This window comes from Bubalus bubalis, chromosome X (assembly GCF_019923935.1).
Source record: "Bubalus bubalis isolate 160015118507 breed Murrah chromosome X, NDDB_SH_1, whole genome shotgun sequence".
In the NCBI taxonomy this organism is placed as follows: Eukaryota; Metazoa; Chordata; class Mammalia; order Artiodactyla; family Bovidae; genus Bubalus; species Bubalus bubalis.
In genome coordinates, this window is record NC_059181.1 from 24,452,304 (window position 1) to 24,466,550 (window position 14,247).

Sequence of the window (14,247 nt, forward strand, 5' to 3'; positions counted from 1 at the left end):
ATGAGTTATATGTTAGAGACTCTGAAAGGTGTTTTCTTTCCCGGAACAGTGTCAGTTTTCTTGTAGCAGGCAGTTACCTTTGTTGGACTCAAACCCTGTCTTGCCTGAAATGGACAGCAGCTGAAGTCTTTGTTCAATTAGTTTAGCCTTCCATATGTTGCTCCTCGAGTCTCCCAAGCACATGATAGTCTGAAGGTCAGCCAAGTATTTGAATGGCGTTTCCATGCAGATTTTGGAGCTCCCTTCTATTTGACTTTCTTTTCTGGAAATTTTCTCTTTAATTTCCAGCCTTCCAGGCAGCCTCAAACTTTGTCTTGTGACTCCTCAAGCCAGTTAAGACTATTTTCATTGTACAGACTGAAAAGTGCCCTTAGGTGGAAAGGTGCTTAATTGTTTACAAAGTGAGATGTGAGAGTCCCTTGTTTCAAGATCCAAACTATCATCACTTTCTGCCTGGTGCATACTTGCTCTCCCTATGATCCTTTAAAAGGGAGTATTTGCAATGCTAATGGAAAAAAATAGAGGTGGTGAGATTAGTTATCTGTTATCTTATATGCCAATCAAATGAAGTTTGTGATAAAGTTTCCAAGACACTGAAAATGATATTTGAACTTAGAAAATCAAACTGTGAGTTATCTGTGGCAGTAAATCAGAGGCTGTCATTACAGGTGAAATTTTAGGTTAGAAAAATACAAAATTAATATTCTGTTATTCTGTTCATTTTTAAAGATGGAAATTATTATGTACATGAGATTAGTACCTGTGAATGGTGTACATTTGAACACATTTCAGTTGTACTGATTGAACTATTAAATTAACAACAGAGATCGGTAATCTTTATTTTTTTTTTGAACTGTTTCTGCTGAATATAAATTGTACACAATATCTAATAATTATCTATAGTACTTGCTGTGTCTAAACAAAAATACAAATTACATTTCTCCAGCGATATGGTTTACATCTAATTCAAATTGATGTGTAAAGTAGCACAACACATATATCAGGAACAGGTAAAGCTCAGAGATTCATGGCTCTACTATGGGGTTTTAAGAAACATATTTTATTCCTTTAATTGACATGGATAAAGGGAGAAACATTCAGATTTATTCATTATTTATTGCATATCTGAGAGGCATTTGAAAACTTACCATCGAATTTAACCTCAGAGCCCCTGCCTTTTATTATCATTTTTTTCTAATTAGAGAGAATGCCGAGTCCTGACTAGAAAAGTGAAACAATATTGGCAAGATCCAAGTTGTGGTTCAAATATAGTTGTATTAATTCACATAATCATTTACCAAACACAGTTATTGGGAGAATTTATGCTTGTAAATACTCTGTATTAGTCAGCAGATGGCATGCATTGTACATTAACCATTCCACCCTGTTATCGCACGTACTACAGAAGAGAAAGCATCTGGTTTTCTCAAAAAGACACATTATTCCCTCATTTGCAGTTTAGTGTTAATTTGTGAACTATTTACTGATAATCAAAGAAGGTGATATTTCATCTTCATTTAGTTTGTGTAGCAGATTCAGTCGAGTCTAAGATGGAGTAAAAATACACGAGCAGTTCCGTAGCAAGCTTCAGCATCTAGAAAAAAACGATCCTGAGCAGTTGTTTTCCTGCTTTGGCTGGAGGCTTGCACAGGAGGAAGAAGCCTTTTGGATGCAGTTTCTGAGTGCCTTCCATGAATTTCAGAAATATAAAAACCATTCCCTGCTGTGTATGAATAACCACATAAATTCAAAATCCAGGAAACAAGTAAATCCACAAAAACAGACAACTAAATTTACTTCTAAGTCCTCTATTTAAGCTAACACTATAATAGCCTAATTGGAAAATCTCTGTGTATAAAAGTATGCACGTGTTCACAGGCTTCCCTTTGAGTGGTTTCAAAGAAGAATTTGGCTGGTAATGCTCTAACCTAGCATATTTCTTGTTGAACTGATAGCCATCTGTCAGCCTGGCCTGATGCCAATTCCCAAGGCATTGGGTCACTCTTTGCAGGGTCTGAATTATGTCTGTTAAAGTTCAGGGAGATAAGGTCCACAATATATGAGATTGAACAAGGAGAGAAACAGAAACAGGAAATGCACACACCTCACCAGGCAAAATGGGAGAACAGACATTTGCCTCTCTTCATACTAGTTTTTTTCTGTGTTAAATATAGAATGACTCTCAGGTTGGGATTGATGCTCTTTTAACCTTGAACTTGCTTAAAGTCCTGTTACATTGGGGAAACACGAATAACTACATAATGTTGAAGTCCCTTATTCCTAAAGATAGATACTAATAAAGAACCATTGAGAAGGGAGTCAAAACCAAAAGTAAAATGAAACTTAACATTTTTCTTTAGATTACAGAAAAAAAATTGAAATATATTCTCCTGAGGAAATAGCACATCTCTCTCTCTCTCTCTTAGTAATTGTAACCCTTAGCAGTTTAGATCTGTGTTTCATTTCAAGAGCTATTTCCATTTTCAAAGAAGAGTAAGATATTTCAAATGAAAAACATTACTTTGGTGCTAAAGGACTTTGGGGTTTGATTTATTCAGTGTCTGTGTTTAGAGTTGTAGATCAAGGACATTAATGAAAATGTTACTTATTCAACTTTTTGATAGGCTTCAGAAGACTTTAGAAATGTTAAATGATCAGCCGAGGAGAAAAAGTGTCTTGATTTTACTGTGTAGGTAGGAGCCTGGCTCTGCACGTGGGAGTTCTGAGTGGGACTCGCTGCTGGCTTCCAAAAAAGCTAAAAGTAGCTCAGTGGTGGCTGTTAGTGATAGATGACTGTATTTTGCTCTCCATTTCTTCCATACTGTGGACTGTGGGGAGCATTTTGTTGGGATGGGTATTCCCCTTTTATCAACTTCTTAAGGAAAACTGGGGAATATAGAGATGAGACGATATATATGAAATGGGCAAAACTGTAGCTGTTCCACATACTTAAAAGAACTGGGAGAAGTCTGTGTTGTACAATGAGATCTCTACACTGCAGGATTATGTCCTGAGTCTGTCTTTGGTGATTGGCTTGCATTCCAAGTTTCCTCTGGCCTGAGGCTGCACTGATTCAACAGTGTGAGAAGAAAGTATGTCTGTATTTTGAACAAATTTGTCCCATACAGGTGCCTTGAGGTTATTGGCTCTTTCGGGAAAACCTGTTTTCATTGGCAAGTAAACTGCCATGGGAAAAAAAAAGGCACCATTTCCTTTTCTGAATGACAGGAAATGGATGCCATAAGCGATGTGAGTCTGCTTTATTGTAATGACAAGAGATATAAAAATCAGATTGTCACTTGTGCTTGGTGGATGGAGGTGACCTGAGGCCACAGGCGGTCATTAGACCCAGAGGTGCCTCATACTCCAGGCTTTGGCATCAGGCCATGTTATACTCTGAAGCCAGCTGGCTGGCCATTAGGGAAAACCAAGGCAACTTCAGCTAATTAGGGGTTAAAATATGGCCGTGTAAAAAATGCAGAAAAACACAGCAGCGTCTTTTCTAACTAAATATAATCTTTCTGATTATTAGAGAATCAACAAACACCAGATGCATGAACTCACTCCTCATTTCTCACATTCTCCCTTATCTCCACTGGCCTTGGTGCCCCCACCTGCTCAGCAAGGCACGAGGCAGCATATAATCATGTCACTCTTGTCACCAAGTCTCCTTCTCAATGAAATTCAGGTGTCTAAATAGAAAGGAGTGATGGCAGATTTTTCCCCTTCTTTCAGCAGAAAGCCAAGGAAATGCTTTCAGAAGATGAAAACTACACTTTTGTGTCATCACAAATCATCTGTATAACACTTGGTGCACAAATATTGAACCTCTTTGTGTCAGCTGTTTATTGCTTGGGTTAGGACAGGAATACATTTTCTATGTCAATACTTGATTAGGTGAAAAATTCCCTGCAAGTAGAAGCTGAGTTACTTGTGCAGAAATGGGCTGTACTGAAGACAAAACAGAAGCCCTTGTGAGATAGTTAATATTATTTGTTTGAGAAAAATTGGTATTTCATAACAAAATGATATTAACAGACTTGAAGTTCATATTTAATAGGCTTTCCAAAAACTTCAAATCTTTTAAATCATCACTTAGACAATAGGCCTGTGACAAATGTGGATCAAGAAATATTAACAGATGAAAATACAAATGTTACAATAAAATTAATGCTCACCTACTGTGCATGCACCAGGCATATTTCCCTGCTGTGAAAACTCTGTCTAAACTATCCCAATCATGTAACTTATTCCCATTTTAGAGATGATTAACCCGAAAGCAGAATCTGATTCAAATTTAGGAATCCCTAGTTCGACCCCAGGTACTGTCTTTAGTATCAAAACCAGGTATATGTTCGTCCACATTTATGTCTGTCTTTACCATGCAGCCTTTGCTAGTATCCTAAATCCAATTTATGTGTTTATATATTTAAAAGTTGAGGTCAGTGTGCAGCCTTGATTGAATTTTCCATCTCTGTGATCACTGTCATTGCTTAATTTACTGCTAGAGCTGGTAAAATATCTACCAGGACATCTGCTGGAATGTTGCCATTGGAATGTACTAGTATTGTTCCCAACTGCTCAGAAAAATATATTGTTTGCTTTACTCTGGAACCTTAAGGCAATGGAGTGAGTTTATTTACATATAAATAAAACTGCCATACTGCATTCCACATTTGGTCTTAAGAAGGCTGGCAGGTGACAGCATCTTGACAATAAGGGAATTAGTATTGATGGGTGACAGTCTTTGAAATATGGAGACTTTTACTGAATTTTTTACTTAAAATCAACAAAATGCACACCATTAAAAATTGATAATTAGGTCATACAAACTTCAAATACCATCGTTTCCATCCTGTTTTCACAGCTCTGCCTGCCGGGCTGACATCTGTTCCACATCGGAACACCTACACTCTGAAGTGATGTGTCATGGAAGACCTGTGGCATATTAAGAAATGAGTAATGAAAACCTTTAGAGTGTGTGGGAAGTTTTGGATCACTGACCTGGAGGGCCAGATATAGTATAGAGGTGTGAAGCTTCCTTTAAATTAAAGGATCCATAAAGTGTGAGAATTTGCAAGAATGTCTTCATAGTGACATTCTTCTTCCCTCTTGGATTGGTTGAGTTCAGGTAGAGACAGACTTTAAAATTACCGAGGCAGTCTCTACATAAAAAACAAAGGTCAATATGAAGTGTGCTTTAGCTTGGCATTCACATTCTCCTATCTTTTGCTAATGTTATTGTTAGCAGGAAGAGCATAATGCAGGGGTCCCCAGCCTCCAGGATCTAATGCCTGAAGGTCTGAGGTGGAGCTGATGTAATCATAATAAAGTGCACAATAAATTTAATGTGCCTGAATCATCCTGAAACCACTCCCCCCCCCCCATCCATGGAAAAACTGTCTTCCACGAAACCCATCCTGGGTGCCAGAAAGGTTGGGGGCCTCTGGCATAATATACCCACTCAAAAAGTGGTAAGTTTTTAGGCACCAGATTTTCTTTCTGTTCTACCATATTTATACCATTTATTTTTTCCAAACCTAACAAGGACAGTCTTGCTGCCTTCTCTGTCGTGCTGCTCCCATTTGTCTGATGTGCCCCACCCACTGTCCTACTCCCTCCTCCTTTCCATCTGTTAAAATGTCCCCAATCTTCAAAAGCCATTTCTCCTAAAGAGCCTTTGCGGATGTCTGTACAGGCTATGTATGTTCACTTTTTCCTACTTTGATCTCTCATATGGACAAATTATCTGTATATCTGTATAATGACGCACCTAGTATTTTTGCCTTTGTCACTATGGTTCCTAGATTCTATGATCTCTATCTCTTTTTTTTCCTGAAAATTAAGGTGATTTTCTTTTTCTTATGTTTTCTGGCACCTTCCTTATTTTTCTATTAAAAAAAAAAAAAAGGTCTCAAAAAGTTCCATTTGTGGGGTTTGCTAGTTCTTTCTGTGCTCTGGGAATTTTTTATGTATCCTGTGTGAATTGAACTCGTTCTCTCTTATCTTGTCACCTCTTGTGTACTTCAAATATCTCTGGACCATGTTTGTTTTATTCTTTTTAGTTTGAAAATCATGGTCCTTGATAGCAAAGATTCAATCAAAATAAATGTTGAGAGGTTCCGCATTCTCAGATAAAACCACTGACTTCCAGACACCATGCTTTTTTCTGGATTCATAGAGTCCTCTTTCTTGCCCCAGGTATTATAAGTTGAACAAATTTTGAGCTTTAACTTTCCCAGATAGCTTTTATCCTTTAGGATGAACCTTCTGTTTGTAATCTCCAGCCAACACATCACAGTGCCTTTTACCCTGAATTTTCTAGAAACTATTCTCATGTCCTATAGCCCATTTCCCAGGTGGTGCTAGTGGTCAAGAACCCCGCTGCCAATGCAGGAGATGTAAAAGACTCAGGCTCAATCCCTGGGTTGGGAATCAGCTGGAGGAGGGCATGGCAACCTACTCCAGTATTCTTGCCTAGAGAATCCCATGGACAGAAGAGCCTGGTGGGCTACAGTCCAGAGAGTCAGACACGACAGAAGTGACTTAGCATGCAGCACACATAGCCCATTTCAGGCTCAGTACATTCCTTTAATTTCAGTTGGAAATTTTCATCTGATCCATCGCTTTCTCCCAGAGTTTTATCTCTTCTACTTTACCCTCAATTTTCTAGTGAATGGAAATGAGCATGTTTGCATGCTGTCTCTTCAATTGGCAGAGCAATGGAATTATCAACACTGAAAGTCATGAATTTATTGTATAATCTCCACTTAACGGGATGTGACTTCTAGCAGATGACCAGATGCTGCTGCTGTGTTGGGTCTCTTGACAGTTTCAAATTGGGCATTAATGAGAGACTGTCTTTGTTCCCACTTGAAGGTCAAGGGAAATCACATTAAGGATTAGATTTCAGTCCATTCCTTCTCTTCAGGAATCATCTCCGTTCCCCTGTCAGGTCTGGTCTCCTCTGCCTTGTCTACTTTTTTTCTCTGCACTAAATGTTTCCTCGGCCTAAAACATACTCAGAAACTATTACATCTGGAGCACATGTCCCATGATAAGCAGTGTCCAACTTCTCTCCTCCCTTCTCAACCAAGCTTCCTCATGAAATATTTTACATTTACTGTCTTTGCAGTTTCTCAGTTACTAATTTGTTCCTCACTCAAAGAAGGGTGGCTTTTGTTCTTAGGTTTCTTAGAAATATGTCCCAACACATCACTGAATCCAATGACTTTTCTACTGTTTCCTCTTTAAAAGTTTCCTTCTCAGATTTCTGTGAGAGTACTCATCTTGGTTTTCTTTGTATATATCTGCCAGTGATTGTATTTCCCAATGTGAGTTTTTTTCCTCTGAGTGAGCTCAATTTTAAGTATCCCTCCAGCCAAATCCTATCTTGTAGATACTGCCTAAATCCTCTGTATTCATCCTGTGTTTTTTTCCTGGGTTACCTCCCCCTGACACATGGCTTCAGCTCCTTCCTAAATGCTGTTGAATTCCTCATGAATCTTCTAATCTAGAATTCATCCCTGAGCTCCAGATATCCATAGCCACTGTCTATTGGCTTTGCCTCTTCCAGAGGCTCCACAGATTGCTAAAGACTGAATCCGAAGAGTTTGGTTATTCACTGCCCCGAAGGTCCCCTTTTCCAGTCGTACCTCTTGACTGTCATGCTGTCTAGTTTTAGATCTTTGCCTCCCCTCCAGCCAAATCCTAATTTTATTTCTCTTTTGAAGATACTGGTGTTGCCTTTAAATGGGAACCGGGTGCCTTCTGATAGTGTGGAGGCCGTGGTGGTACATGGAACAGTCGAGGATAGAGAGCATATAATATTGAATTGATGCTTGTAAAAATAATTATTTTCCCAGATACTGGTTATTACCTAATACTAAGTATTTCCCTTCCCTTGTCTCTTGTAGCTATGTAATAGATTTAAATAATTTTGCTGAGGTTACAGCCAAAACTGGCAGTTAGCTTTAGTCACTACCTATCACATATGTAACAGGCAATTATTTAATTCTTTCAACAACCATGAAACAGAAGGTAAGATCACTGTTATAAAGATTAGCCCCCACACACACCATAAAAAAAAAAAAAAACAAAGGAAAGAAAATAGATTCAGAGAGGTCAGTTAGCTTTCCTAAAGACAAACAGGATTCAGCCATGGGTGTACGTGGGTGTACATGTACACCCATGGCTGATTCATGTCTATGTATGGCAAAACCCACCACAATACTGTAAAGTAATTAGCCTCCAATTAAAATAAGTAAATTAATTTTTTAAAGAAAGACAAAATACATAGGATTCAAACCTAGGTATTTGGATTCCAGTGTCGAACCTTCTTTCCTTTTGAGCACAGAGCTTATTTATAGGTTTTGACCAAAAAAAATCTAGTAGGTAACTCTTTTTTGTTAATGTGTTCAACTATTTGCATAATTATGATATACACAGTCATTAACCTAAAAATTTTTAAAGAATCTACATCCTCAGACAAATGTCAATATCTGTGATTATGCTCAGAATCACCTAGTGGTATAAACTACAGAGTAACTGTACTTTGAGCTGTGTGATGCGATAATCTTTAAGGAGATGGTCCCCCGCGTAAAGCTTTTGTTTGAGGATATGTTTGATTTACTCTGGGAAGGTTAATGATTTTTTCACTGTAACTGCACAAGAGTAAGTATTACCTGAGATTGACTATAATTAAATGCTGACAGAAATGGACCTTGGGAATCCCTTTCAGATTATCAGATATCTCAAACATCAGCAGGTTTCTTAAAGAGGGACAAGACAATTATTTGGAGAAAAGACAGAAATTAAAACAGCATTTTAAAATGTAGTTTAAAAAAATTCAGAGTAAAAAGAAACCCACATATTTTGAAAACAGACACAGTGACTTTGTACTCAACATTTCACTGAAACAGAATAGTTAAGCAGATATTACAATTTGAAACCAAAAAGATGGTTTTCTTTATTTTTGTGGCAGACAATTACTGTGTGTGTATTCTCCTTAACACTTAGAGCCAGTTAATGATTAATAGTGTCAATCATTGCAGTGAATAGTTCAGTTTATGTCTAAAATCAAATAGTGATTGTGAAATAAATTGCAGCTTGGTGAAGAGGAAGTATTTCCTGCTGCTTCGAGGGAGCTAGTATGGTTATTTCTCTGCTGCTAAGTCGCTTCAGTCGTATCCGACTCTGTGCGACCCCATAGACGGCAGCCACCAGGCTCCCCCATCCCTGGGATTCTCCAGGCAAGAACACTGGAGTGGGTTGCCATTTCCTTCTCCAATGCATGAAAGTGAAAAGTGAAAGTGAATTCGCTCATCGTGTCCGACTCCTAGCGACCCCATGGACTGCAGCCTACCAGGCCCCTCCGTCCATGGGATTTTCCAGGCAAGAGTACTGGAGTGGGTTGCCATTGCCTTCTCCGGTTATTTCTCTACCAAAGATTTTAGCATCCCACAAATTGAATTAGAGTCTTGTTTGACCTGCTATGAAGGAAAGATGCTCTTGATGGCAGTAGAATTCTTGTCATAGACTTTCAAAGTGCATGGCATTATCTCAGTTCAGCTTTTTATAGTATATACCTCTGCCGTGTGGGCAGCCTAGCCAAACAGCACCTATAAGCTGAGTCCGTGTTAGGAGAGCATCTAGATTTAAGCTGCAGCCTAGAACAGTAACAATTGATAAACCTCAGTTGTACGAAGCTGAGTCAGTATATCTGTACTTTAATAATGTTGACAGGGTGGCATTCACATTTCTATTTCTGGGTGTACTCACTCCAGGCCCACCCTCACACATGGAATTCCTCTAAATAAACTCAATGCTGGTAATCATCTGACTCATTAGCAAGTGTTTCTTCCTGCCTGAACCTAAGTGGGTGCAATGGACGATGGATTACTCTTTAAATCCCATGGAGTACACATCTGCTCTCTTTGCTTTCAGATTTTTTTTGATGTCAGTAGCATAATTAAAAATAAACATGTACAGCTTTGTCAGTAGAGACAAGCTGGTTAATATCCCTGAAATATAATCATCCAATAGTTAATAACCATACTAGTGAAATATTTAGATATTTATGGAGAATGTATGCTTTAGATAGAAGGAAGAACATCTACCGAGAAACTCAGAAAAGTTCCTTAAATTTTGATCTTTTCTCTCTACCTGGAATGCATCCTCCCCTTTGTACTGCTTATTCATCGCTTTGTCAAGACACCTCTTGACCCAGGCCACAGTTATGTATCTCTCCTCTGAACTTGAAGTTTTTAAAATATACCACCTGTGTGGCATTTGTTTAAATAAATATAGCCATATATGAATTGCATTGTTTTTCATTTTTATAAAATAGTAGGTTATAGAAATTCTCAGTTATTTGGTTTAAATCCCCAACTAAATTAAGATTTCATGGAAGATGAGAGTTTGTGTTTTGTTATTCTTATCCCTAGCATTCAATTTTTCACATGGTTCATCCTCAAGGGTTCTTTTTTTTAAAATTTTTTTTAATTGGAGGCTAATTACTTACAATATTGTATTGGTTTTGCCATACATCAACATGAATCCGCCACGGGTGTACATGTGTTCCCCATCCTGAACCCCCCTCCCACCTCCCTCCCCATACCATCCCTCTGGGTCAAGGGTTCTTTGGAAATTTATTTATGTTTCAAAAACCATAATATATTATATTTGAATTGAATGATATCCTAATATCAATTACCAAAATATTAGATAGATAGGATTACTAAATGACGCCCTTTATTTTCATTATATCAGTGACTGACTTCCTTACCCTGACTCTCAACCCCACATGAGTCTGCACACCCTCAGTCTGTCCCCATGTCCCAAAACCCACCTCCCCCAATCCCTTCCACTGATCTCCAGAACTCCTGTTATTCTTGAACCAGAAAAAAAAATCCATATGTCATAACTCCATATAGCCTAATTCTCTTTAATTAGTTTTTATTGGAGTATAGTTCATTTACAATGTTGTGTTACTTTCTGCTGAACAGCAAAGTGAATCATTTATACTAATTTTCTTTCCAAAACCGTCCATTTACCTTCTTACTCTATCCCAAGCCTGAGTTTCCACTGAGAAAATACTTCCTCTGCAGCTTCCTTCTTTACTACTCCATTATTTCATAACCTACCCCCCTGCTGGCACCTGCTTGTACCATGGTCCTAGGGATGGGGACCCTCCTTGTTCCTTACCAGCACTTCCAGGCTACCCTTCTACCAACTTCCCCTCCCCCAACATGTGTTCCTCCCAATCTCTAGTTGCTTTGGCCTCAAACTTGAGAGGGAGTTTTGATTTTTCGGTCTTTCTCTCCCAATTCCTCAGCAAATACTTTTTGTTCTACTTTCAAAATATGTCCAGAATTCAACCTTTTCCCACCCTTCCATGGCTGCCATCCTGGTCTAGTCATCATTGTCACTTGCTTTGATTATTACATTTTCGGAAATGGTCTCTCTGCTAAGTTCTCTATCCACAGATGACTATGACTCAACAGGCCAGAGTCATACTTCTAAAACATATCCATCCTTTTCAGTTATGTCACTTACTGTCTCTTTATCCTCCAGTGGCTTTGCCATTTCATTCAGAGCTAAATACAGACCTCTTCCAGTGGCTGAAGGCTTGCTCTTGATCTAGTCTTCTGCTGCCTGTCACTGTCTTACTAGTACCAACCTTGCTGCCTCCACTTCTTCCACTGGCATCCTTGCTGTTACTGGAACACATCATGCAGGGAGTTTGTCCTGCATTTCCCTCTGACTGGAATAGCCAGACAGCTCATGGCTTTCTGCTGCACTTCTTGCAGTCACTGTTCAACTCACTTCATCAGTCAGGGTTTTGCTGATCACCTTTGATGAAGTAATAGTCGCCTTCACTAGCATTCTTTAGCCAGTACATCCTAATGTAGGTATCTCCCTAGCTAGCATTTATCACATTTGACACATCATATATTTATTGTTTTGTCATTTCCACCAGAAAGGAGTCCAACAAGTCCCTGACATACAATAAACATTCAGTACATACTGTGATTAAGTGAAAAGTATATTCAACTCTGTTATTTTTTTTTAGCTAAGCACATTGTGGCCTATGTCCATTTTAATGAGCTAGTTATATTTGTATAGAATTTGCTTCTGAATTGATCTTGGAACTTTAGAAACTTACTAGTCAGAACTCTCTAGCTTCACTTTGTCAAAGTAAGTGTGATTTTTTTAAATGGAGAAATTTCAGTTGGAAATTCACTTGATATATCTACTTCCAAATAAAGCATATGTAGAGTATAAATCTCCCAATTGTTTTATCAGACCCTAATGCTAGCAAAACAGTTTAGAGCATCTCAATATATGTATATCTATTTCATTATGTTTAATATATACATATAATATAATAATATATGCATTTTTAAAACACCAAAATAGACATGGAAATGAAGATAATTATTGAGTTAACATTTAACATTATTTTCTCATTAATATACATATAAAACTTTTTACTTCCAATTATTGAGATTTGTTTTCATGTTCTAGATGCTTAGTTTTTAGAGTCTTACAGTGTTTTATGGCTTGAAAGATGGTCAAAGGTCAAACTCATTTTTCTAATAGTATTCTCCAGGATTTGTATTTTTAGAACTTTGAGCAGAAATAATTAGGTTGACATGGTTTTCCTTCGTGTCCCAGCTGAGAAATCCTTGCTAGAAGTGCCAGTGCACTCTCTTTATTGCTCTTCTCTTGTGCTGGAATTTTTCATAATATCTTCACTCTAATGTTACTTTTCAGAAATCTTATTAGGTCACATCCATTTTCAAAGGGTTTGATTGGTTAAAACTAGACAAATAATCAAAGAATCTTAACTAAGCATACAAAGTCCACAAATCATCTCATGATGCTATAGATGGATGGAGATGGGGGTTGGGGCATAGGGCCTATAAGCCCTCTCATGGAACTCTAAACATTGCCCTCAAAGTAGTTCACATACCAACTATGACATGTGAGCAATATGGGGTAGACAAAGTTATTCATCTTAATGTAAAAATATCAATAAATCTTCATTTCTCTTTTATTTTTACAATTAAATAGCAATATATAAGTTGCATCTTCACAAACTGAGTATCTTGCAAACCTCTTGGATTAAACACAATACACTCTGGAGAACAAAAGTATAATTTCACATGGTTGAATTAAGGTGTTGTGTGACAATCCAAGTGGAGCAAGCTATTTGAGCAGCTATTTAACAAAAATATAACTTAGGAAAAATCAGTATATATCAGTGTGTGCCTAATTGTTGTGTATTTAAAATGCCACAAAGAGTAAGATGTCTGGGATGAGACTGTAAAAATATAGCCAACACTTTTGAGGTGGGTAGGAGGTATATTCTGGGCACGGGGAGTGGTAAATGTCATTCATCAAACTGAACTAATTCATATCTTTTGTTCTTTGAAAATGATATTAACTGATGTTCACTAATACTTAGGGGCTCTTCACTGATCCTTCCTAAGATTTTGAAATCTTTCCTATGTGTGCAACTCAGAATTGAACACAAATAAAACATCCTTAAGGTGATTCACTGCTGCTGATAGCAGATTCCGCTCATACTCAAGTATAACAGGAATTATTTCTCTTAATTTCTTCATTCTCTTTTATTTTTTTTTTTTTTACAGCACATCTGTACCTGAGTACTGGAAAAAAATGCTGGGCTGGATGAAGTACAAACTGGAATCAAGATCGCTGGGAGAAATTTCAATAACCTCAGATACGCAGATGACACCACCCTTATGGCAGAAGGTGAAGAACTAAAGAGCCTCTATTAACATTTTTATGTTTCTAAAAACATTTTCTGTTGCCTTGTAAAGCATTCCAAACACATTTGACTTTCAAACCACGACGATAATGATAAACACTGTGTTATGGATTGAATTGTGCCCCACCACAAATTTATATGCTGAAGTCCTAACCTCTAGTGCCTCACACTGTGACCTAATTTAGAGATATGGTCTTTACAAAGCTTCTTGTCGTTACGTTGCTAAGTTATGTCTTATTCTGAGCCCATGGACTGAAGCACGCCAGGCTTCCCTGTCCTTCACTATCTCCTGGAGCTTGCTCAAATTCATGTCCATTGAGTCAGTGATGCTATCTAACCATCTCATCCTCTGTCTCTCCCTTCTCCTGCTCCCCTCCATCTTTCCCAGCATCAGGGTCTTTTCAAATGAGTTGGCTCTTCACATCAAGTGGCCAAAGTATTAGACCTTC

The 14,247-nt window shown here is 38.0% G+C and overlaps 1 long non-coding RNA gene across 1 annotated transcript in view; it reads left to right on the top strand.

The window, feature by feature from the left end:
• The window catches only part of LOC112582019, a 28,300-nt gene extending 14,386 nt beyond the window's left edge, over window positions 1–13,914 (top strand). The window contains exon 2 of the long non-coding RNA XR_003106629.3: window positions 13,659–13,914. This is a non-coding gene — a long non-coding RNA (uncharacterized LOC112582019). The remainder of the gene's footprint in view (window positions 1–13,658) is intronic.
• The last annotated feature ends 333 nt before the right edge of the window (window positions 13,915–14,247 follow it).